The 10041-nt window shown below is 42.1% G+C and overlaps 1 protein-coding gene across 1 annotated transcript in view; it reads right to left on the bottom strand.

Moving 5' to 3' along the window:
• LOC117552044 (coiled-coil domain-containing protein 60-like) overlaps positions 1–10041 on the bottom strand; it is a 70674-nt gene that overhangs the window by 17337 nt on the left and 43296 nt on the right.

The raw sequence follows: 10041 nt of genomic DNA, 5'->3' as shown, positions 1-10041 counted from the left end.
GCTCTTGGTTCAGTATGAAGGGTCATAAGGTTAGGGCATTAGGTATTTGTTTCACCAAACAGGTTTATCAAACTAAAACTCTGTCCAATCTACAACTGTGAAATAATCTAACACGTGTGCAGACACACTGTTTATATACCCTATCTCTCTTGTGCCCCCACAACCTTGCTTTTCTGAGAAGCAGGCCTGCTTGTGTTACATAACACTTCTAATGTAACTGGGAGTTTCATGGGAAGCCAACCTGAGACCGTTTTAGTCTTAGCTTCCCGTCAGAAATAGGTCAGTGTTTTGTCTCAGGTATTGTTGGTGTTTTGGCCTGGTATGAAGAGAAACGACCGAGTGGGGAACACACCTTCCCCTTCAGGCCGTTATTCTAATCACAATGAGGTTTAATTCTTCAAGCTGTGATTGGTACGACCCACCCCTTTGAATGAGATCCCCTGGAGTCCCTATGTTGATTAGATCAGCTTTACAGATGCAACACGAATGAAATTGATCTGAACTCTGCAGGGCCTGTCGGTCTCTGTTAGCTTTAGCTCCTGTAAACTGATCACAAAGCTTTGCATAAGTGATGTCATCCATTATGTCTCACAGCAACTACCCTCGTACATGACAGCATATTATCTGGAAGAGGTGGAAGGGGAAGAACAATTGGCAACTCAGCTATTTCATTGTAAATTGAACTCCACTTGTGGTAGGTTGACAGAAACCACAGCTGCATTTGACGTAGTTAGCCCGAAAGAGTGTGGTGAGAAATGTACCATTTCCTGTCTCGTAGGTGGGAACCACAGCAAAGAAACTATAAGAAACTTATAGCTGTGGAGCTGAAACTGAAAAATATCTGCTGATGCAGGTCTTTTGATTTCAGGACGTAGATTCTGGTTTATTTAGGGACAGTAGTCTCGTTTCTGTTTCTCCTTGGTGTTTGAGCCAGTTTTGTTTAAAGCCATTTGTTGGGTGAAATTAGAGTTCACATGATCTCGTTAAAAAGAGATATCTGCACCATTTAAGGGTTTTCTGCAATAGATGGTAAAACACAGCATTTTTCCCTTCCAGTAAATTCTACTTCCGGTTCTCTTGCTAATCTGCCAGTCCTGGTCCAATACTGAGACAAAGTACACAGTAAACCGAAGAACATTTTAGGATATGAAGGCATTGCTGGGTGCTGTTACAAAATAAAGATGTGGTTTTTTTTATATTGCCAAAGGACTTTAAGCTCAAAAGTTACACTGTGTTACCCAACAAACTCAACTATATCTGTTGAGATTAAAAAGTGTAATTTTGGATCTTGCCGTTTTCCACATTTAGCTTGTGTGACTGAAAACAAATGTAAAGAATGTGAGTGAGGAGGACATCACAGTTGAGGTCCTGAGCAAAAGGAGAAAAATTGAACTGGTTCTTACTAAAGGGGTACAAAAATGTTTCATAATGACCATGCAGATCTTTTGATATTACAGTTCTCTGGACAAAATCTGGAGAATAAGGTCTGCACATTGGACCTAGCTTGTCACACATGTAGTGCACAACAAGAGATTGTTTGTGTTAGAAGCGATCCCATTTACTGGAAATACTCCGTTTGGTTTGTGAAAGAATAACAAGTTGGTAGAGTGGGCAGGAGGCTTGGCATAACAACACATATCCAGTGTAATTTGGGCATAAACAACTGAATCTTTTGTCGTTCCTTTAATTTGACTCCCAATTTCACCGATGGACATTACAGAAAATAGTTCCTGAATCTTGTCTGCTCTCCTATACACATTTCGCTTGTATATTTGTGTAAAATACACCTTATCTTAGCCTTTAAAAGTGTGTTTTCTTCTGGTTTTGCACCAGTCGCTATAGAAACATCAACACGCCAAAACTGGCTGTGAATCGCTGTTCTATTCACTCAGTCTGAATTGGATATTACCCAGACTTTGTACCAGGGAACTGGCAAGATAAAGTCTGCTATCTATCTGATCGCAATGATACGGTCATATGCATTCTCAGGTTGTACACCTTCTCTGGGTAATGTCTAGGTAATCTTAGGGTTAAAGTGCATGTGGGAAAGGGGATTTGTTGAACACAGTTTGGGGTTAAAAACATATATATTATTTTTGCCAAGGACTTGGTCAAGACAAACTGCAGTTCAGTGTGTCCCTCTAAACCAGTATGAAACCGAATGATGTTGAGGTTCATGCTTAAATTAGAACTGGATTTGTCGTGCTAATATGACACTGTCGTCACCGATGCACGGATTTGGATACACCTTACTGCAGGCTTCGAGTTACTACGCTCAGCAGTATTATAAAGAGGATTGCTAAACCCACACTGGCAGCTGCCACTTATGTAAATACGGGTTTTACAGTTGCTGATTCCAAGCTATTCAGTTTAAACAGTGATCTCAAAATGTAGGCTATACCGTTAAACTGAGAGAGACACGGTGGGTTCTCCTTTGACACACAACAACAGAAACCCTTTTAAGTGTTGCATTAGCTTTACAACAAGGAGTACCACCTGATCAAACAGGATTCAAAGACACAAGTCAGGTGTAAAGCAAACAAGAGGTCAAGGCAGCCATGTGACATGTTTCTCATGTCAATGGTGTAGCTGGGTGTGGGGGTGAGTTGGGGTCCGTTGGCAGTTGTCCTGCCTCGAGGGCTGAGCAACTAGAGTCCCCTGACCCAACTGAGGAATGTAAATCAACTACCCCCTTTGGCTTTCTTTATTAAAGGCTAAGAGTGGCTAATCACAAGCTGGAGCGAAAGGGGGTTATATCTTTGGTATTTAGGCCACTTTATTAATGATTCAGTTGGGGACAATTGAGTCACTGACTGCGTCATTCCCAACAAACAACATCTGTCCATCCCTGTTGGAAGAACACGATTCCCCAGTCTGTTTAAAGGGCAAACTGATTCTGTTACTATTCTAGGAATCATTGCTGGTTAATCCTGTTCCACCAGTTCAAAAAGGTGTGTTTCTATTATTATCCGGCTGGTTTTTCTGGATGTTTGTAAGGTATAACCATCACAATGATAGATTAACATGCAGTAAATTATTAGAACGAAAATAAGCCTTCAATCATCACTGGGCGTGTTCACACCGGAGTACTTTCCCCCCGTACTTTCCCCCCCGTACTTTTCCCGTTTAGTTCCGTTAGTACCCCTTATGTCGCGTTCACACCAAAAAGAGTACTTAGTGCCAGGAACTTTTACCCCCATTTGTAGTGCCTACTAGAGAGATGGTACCAAAAAATTACCAATTTCTATTGGCTGGGCGAATTGCAAACCACGCCCCGTAAAACTCTGAAAATTGTTGTGAAGCCGCCATTGTATTTGTTGCATTAGCATTAGCCCCGCGCACCAACGGAGCAGGGTTTCCGTTAGCCGGTAATTACCGGTTTTTAGCTGGTACAATTTAATAAAAACCGGTAAATTCAAAACCTGCCGGTCAAAATGTCCGATGCTCCGATCGATCGGCCGTCGATCATTATCGGCCGATATTCACTCTTAATAGTTTGATCTGTGCTCTCTATAAAGGCCGATCAGGAGAGCTGGATCTGATCGATATGGACATAAACGCGAGTGAAGTGTAACCGGACGGAAGAGAGAGATCAGATCAGCTGCTCCATAATCACCTGAAGCTCCGCCCACTGTTTAGTGAGCTGCATGAGAAACTGACGGGCTGTCAGGAGAGAGGGAGGGAGAGAGGAAAAGAGAGGATCCGTTTCTCCCGTGTTATTATTCAAGTTAATTTACATTTTTGAATAATGTACTTCATCTACTACAAGTAGTTTATTTGAATGTAATAATTATGGTGTTTGTTGTTTGCGGAATCATTTATTGAAAAATTAATCTGAATTTTTCCGATCTGTTACGATTATAAACTGAAGCAATATAAAAACGATCCCCATTAACTGAGTTTTAAACATCAGCATATCCGGTCCTAATCCGTAATTACCTGCTAACGGAAACTCTGCTACACAATTCTTATTATTATTATTGAAACATGACCGGTAAGTTTCAAATTTGTCCGGTAAAATTAATTCTGTCCGGACATTTGACCGGTGAGAAAAAATCCTAGCGGAAACCCTGCAACGGAGAGAGAATAACTTATGGCAACACAAACAAAACATGGGAGCGGTGGAGATGAGGAGTTCTGGCGATTTACCGGCCGGTGACTTCAGGCGGCAGTATACGCCGTAAAGTTGTTGGCGGCCTGCCAGTAAACCCAAAGCAGAAGAAGACGAAGTGACGTCAGCGGCTCATTTGCGTAATCTTCCCTCGGGGAATTTATTCCGGTGTGAACGCGATTAGTACTTAGTGCCCTGGGGTACTAATGGCGCGTTTCCACTACACAGCCTCGCTCGTTAGGACTGGCTCACTTCGTTAGTACTGGCTCGCTCGTTAGTACTGTCTCACTTATGGCGCGTCTCCATTACAATTTAGGAACTGGGGTAGTATCTATAGTAACGCAGTGTAGGCGGAGCGATCGGCTTGTTGTTGTCCTTCACTACGCGATACTCACTCTTCATCTTTTTCAGTTTTTCCCTACACTGCAAGACAGTCCTCGAGTAACCGCTTCCGCACATCAGTGTAGAGACCTCCTGAAATACTTTCATATTGCGAGTTGTCCTGTCGAGCTCCCGCTGGATCTTGTCATCTGAAATAAAGTGTAGGAACGTCGTAACTTCCTCGGCGGACCACGGTGTGCTTTTCTTTGCCATTTTTGTTGATCCTCTGTTAACAAAAATGCTGTTTATAAAAATGCTGCAAGCTTCGCTATATATATATATATATATATATGTATATGCGACGATTCTCTCTGACCAATCAGCAGTCGAGAGTGACGTCACAGCCTGGTTGTTCCTGGCCCTAGAACCCCGATTTTATGCCAAGTGGAAACGCAACCAAAAGCGGGCCGCTGACGTCACAGCCTTCTTAAACGGGGCTCCGCGCTGTAGTGGAAACGCGCCATAAGTGCCGGGGCACTAAGTGCCGGCACTAAGTACGGCAAAGTACTTGGTGTGAAAGCGGCTATTCATCTTCATTAACCTGCCCACTGCTGCTCTTTTGACATGCAAGATAATAACAATAGCAACCTGACAGCCCTGCCCCTCCTTTGTTGTTGGGATCAAGCCAACCTTTCCTTAGTTGCATCACACCTTGAATGTGTGCGCAAACAAAAGCTCAGACGTATGTGATCATGACGCACACACAGCAGCATGCACTCACATACAGCATTCACTGTGCTCAGTCAAGGTGGTTTGCGCTCAAACTGTGAGAGAGATCACTATCCTCAGTTACCATTGGCAACAAAGGACGGTCAGTGGAGTGTGCTAATGCCATCTGATCCATGGCACTGAGCCAAAGCTCACTGAGAGAACAGTAAGGCTTCTTATGGGAGTCCGATGGGACCCTGGAAGTAAAGAACATGCAGTTCTACAAGTTGAACTGTTTAAAGAGCCCCTCCACACATGTTTAAAGACCTTAAACATACTAAGATAATATGTTGTTTTGCCAAATGTTCTTAAAAATACATCTACTCTTTCTTCCTAATTGAAAAGTCAAAAATCTGAATATGCAAATATTTTAAAATTCGAAAGTTTAACAACTACTCAACAAAATGCCTCCTACTTCACTGTATACTGATAACGTTGACTTTGATTAATTGTATATGTCAACAAATTTCACATAACTGTATTAGGCTAGTTGAAAGCAATAATATTAAGTTGAACATACCATTTTTTATTTAAACTGCTTTCCACTTCCACCACCCAATATGGTTAAATCTGTTGACATAATACATTTAATTAAAGTTAACGTATCATTTTTGCAGTTTAATTAATTCTCTGAGTTTGTTCCATGGAGGTAACTTACTTATGTTAGTAAGTTAGCTTTTGCATCACAATTAGTTCTTTTTCTACAGGCTCGCACTTACCTGTTAGCATCTGGCATCTGTTAGCATCTGTTAGCATCTAGCAGCATCTAGCTCTCCTGCTTACAAACTTTTAGCCATCCCTGCTTATACAAGTAGTAGTTTTAGTTGTCTGCGAACTGTGGAGGCCTACTCCCACCTGTCGAGTGCGGCTGTACTGAGGTGTTTTTCCTCCGGAGACGTCGCGAAGAGACGGAGCGGCTCCACCTGTTGCTGCATGCGATCTGCGATTTAGGGAGGCCTGCTCGTCGCGAAGAGATGGAGCGGCTCCACCTGTTTGCTGCCTGCGATCTGCGATCTACGGAGGCCTGCTCCCACCTGTATAATACGGCTGTACTGGAGAGGTTTTTACCCCAGAGTCGTCGCTGAGAGACGGAGTGGATCCACGCTTCGGGCTTGGCCTGCTTCCACCGGGCGTGTGCTGCTGTGTGGAGGAGGATTTTACCACCGATGGGGCCTGCTTTCCACCTGTCCTGGTTCTGCTGTTGCAGAGGCCTGCTTTCACCCCGGGGATACCACGGAGGGACCGGAGCACTTCCACGCTGCTGTTTTCGCCTGTCTTTTGCTGATGTGCTGATTTTGCTCCAGGAACATCGCGGATACTGTGTGCTGGTCTGGGAAAATGGCCCATATCGGGATTCTGCTGTGCCTGTTAACTGTTTTGGACTATGAGAAGATCTCTAGTCATTCTGAGAAGACTACTGGATTCAGGTCTGTTCTGCCACCCGCAGTGGGCATCCCCTGCAAAGGTTCGGATGTGTTGCTCAAACAATTACCGGTTGCCTTGTCACAGTCAATCTGCTCGACAAAATATGTTTGTCTTTTTTATTTTCCTGCGATGATGGTTCTTCAGGACTGCTTCTTAAGCTCTAATCACACTCTCGCAGACTTTTCCGGTGTTTCTAAATTAGATGACAATGTATTTGTGTCGTTTAAGAGGAAAAGATGCCTGGTTTTTTTGTTGTTATTACTGTCAGGAAATGTACAACCTAACCCTGGTCCGCCCAGTAGTAGTAGTCAGATCGCTACTCCTGCTGATTTTAAAGCTAGGTCTGGGTTGGGTTTCATCCACTTGAATGTGCGCAGTCTGTTAGGTAAACTAGATTTTGTCCGTATCTGGGCAAAATCGACTGACGCTGACGTCATTGTCTTATCAGAAACATGGCTAAACACATCTATTTTGGCCTCTGACATTGCCTTAAATGGTTTTAATGTGTATCGTACCGACCGGCCTAATAAAGGTGGTGGCGTTGCCATTTATGTTAAGAATAAGTTCAGTGTAACCACATTAGTTTCCAAATCGATCAGTAAGCAATTTTAATTTTTAGCCATAAATATAGAAGTGGCAAAAGGTCAACAGGTCATGGTAATGAGTTGTTACAAACCCCCCTCAGCTGTCAAATACTCCTTGTCTTCACAAGCAAATATTTTATCACAACTAGACTACAAGGAAATAGTGCTACTTGGAGATTTTAACTGGGACTGGTTAACTGCAGTGTCAGAGGATTTAAAAAACCTTTGTATCTCTTTGAATGTTACTCAGATTGTTGACAGTCCTACTCGCCCAAATATTAAGTCCCCTAATAAATCCTCCCTAATTGATCTCATTTTAACTAATGTTCCCCATAAATATTCATCTGTGGGAGTATTTGCAAATGATCTGAGCGATCACTGTGTTGTAGCCACAATTAGGGACACTAAGGTCCAAAAGGTTAAACCTCGCATTATCATTAAGAGAGACAAAAAACATTTTGTTGAGCAGGGTTTTGTGCATGATCTGTTTGATTTTGATTGGGGTAAAATCGATCTGTGTGCTGATGCAGAAACCGCATGGTCTTGTTTTTATCTTGGTTTTATGGAGATCATTGATAGACATGCACCCCTGCGTACATTTAGAGTAAAGGGACAAGACAATCCTTGGTTTTCTGCTGAGCTGTCCAGTCTCCTTCATGAGAGAAACAAGGCCTGGGCAAAGGCTAGGCAATCAGGCTCAGAGGTAGAGTGGCTGCGTTTTAGGCAGCTAAGGAATAGCTTCACTTCAAATGTCAAAAGTGCTAAGTCAAAGTACTATTTGTCAGTTACCACAGAAAACCTAAATAATCCTAGGAAATTTTGGAAAGCAATAAAATCGATATCCACCGGTGAGATCCGTAATGAGCTACCTCTGTGCCTTACCACAGCATCTGGCACTATATCGGACAGGGCCACTATGTTAAATTGCTTTAATGAGCATTTTGTGTCCTGCGGTTCTATGTTTGATTCTGTGACTAACTCTGCTTCTGTGAACACCCCAATCCGTGACTCTGAACAATGTGGTCTGGAAAACCCTTTCAGTTTTACTCCTTTTACTGTCAATGTTGTTCATGAAGCCTTATCTAAGCTAGATCCTAAGAAACCGGCTGGCCCGGACAACGTAGAACCTTTCTTTTTAAAGATAGCTGCAGATTTTATTGCTCTTTCTCTTACTACTCTTTTTAACCTCTCCCTCAGCACAAATGCAATTCCAACAGTATGGAAGTCAGCTTATGTCTTGCCTTTACTAAAAGGAGGGGAGGCAACTATTTTAAATACCTATAGGCCAATCTCTAAATTGTCAGTTCTGGCGAAGGTGCTCGAACGCCTAGTGAGTGAACAGGTAAAGGAGTTTTTATGTAAAAATGATATCTTGTCTAAACATCAGTCAGGCTTCAGAAAACAACATAGCACTATCACTGCCACAATGAAAGTGGTGAATGACATTACGAGTATTTTAGACAATAAGCAGAGTTGTGCAGCTCTATTTATTGACCTTTCAAAAGCGTTTGACACCGTCGATCATCGCATCTTAAAGCAGAGGCTACTCAGTATTGGCATATCCAGCCATGCAGTGGGTTGGTTTGTGAACTACCTCTCTGAAAGGTCCCAATGTGTTCACTTTGATGGGCTGTCTTCTGAGCGGTTAAACATTGCTAATGGTGTTCCTCAAGGTTCTGTTTTAGGTCCACTTTTATTCTCCATATATATCAACAGTTTAGGTGAAAATGTGGATGAAGCTACTTTACATTTTTATGCTGATGATACCGTGATGTATTGTGCAGGTCCCTCCATTAAGGAGGCTGGTGTTAAATTACAGGCTGTTTTTAACATTATTCAGACTCAGCTTGCTGAACTTAAGCTTATTTTAAATGTTGATAAAACCAAGGTAATGCTATTTTCAAAAGCTAAAAAGACACCAGAGCCTGTTTTGGATATTGTTACTATGCAAGGACAAGTACTTGAAGTGGTTACCAGTTATAAATACCTTGGTATCTGGCTTGATGATTGTCTTACTTTTAAACTTCATGTCAATAACCTGCTTAAAAAGCTGAGGGTTAGACTAGGTTTCTTTTTCAGAAACAAGTCCTGTTTCTCTTTTGAAGCCAGGAAAAGGCTCTGTGACCTTTTTACCTGTGCTGGACTATGGTGATTTGTTGTATATGAATGCACCTGCCTATTGCCTGAACAAGTTAGATGCCGCCTATCACAGCGCACTGAGATTTGTCACAAATTGTAAAGCACTTACTCATCACTGTACCCTGTATGCCAAGGCAGGTTTGCCATCACTTACTGTAAAGAGGATCAGTCATTGGTACACGTTTATTTATAAAGCTTTGTTGGGTAAACTCCCATATTATATCTGCTCTCTGATAACACAGAGAGTTGCAAGCAGCTATTGTCTGAGATCGCATGATGTAGTATTGTTAGATGTGCCAAGAGCAAGGACTGTCTTAGGTAAGACAGCTTTTATGTGCGCAGCTCCATTTGCTTGGAACAATCTTCAGCAAGAATTGAAACTGAGCAATCTCATTCCTCTGCATGTTTTTAAAGCTAGGCTAAATGAAATGCTCGTTGATACTATGGCCATTTGTAAATGTCTATAACTATGTAAATGTATTCTGTAAATATAATGTATAATGCCCTTTATTGTTTTATGTTTCATGTGGAACCTATATGCTGCAGGTCTCCCTTGAAAAACAGATATATGATCTCAATGGGACCAATCTGGTTAAATAAAGGTTTGAAATGAAATGAGTTCCAACTAGTTTTACACATCTTAAACTCAAATACAAGGTTAGTACAAAGGAACTCTCCTCCTTCAGAAGATTA

The sequence above is a fragment of the Gymnodraco acuticeps genome, unplaced genomic scaffold, assembly GCF_902827175.1.
Source record: "Gymnodraco acuticeps unplaced genomic scaffold, fGymAcu1.1, whole genome shotgun sequence".
Lineage (NCBI taxonomy): Eukaryota > Metazoa > Chordata > Actinopteri > Perciformes > Bathydraconidae > Gymnodraco > Gymnodraco acuticeps.
The sequence above is the reverse complement of the archived record's forward strand: the minus strand, read 5'-3'. Positions and strand labels throughout refer to the sequence as shown.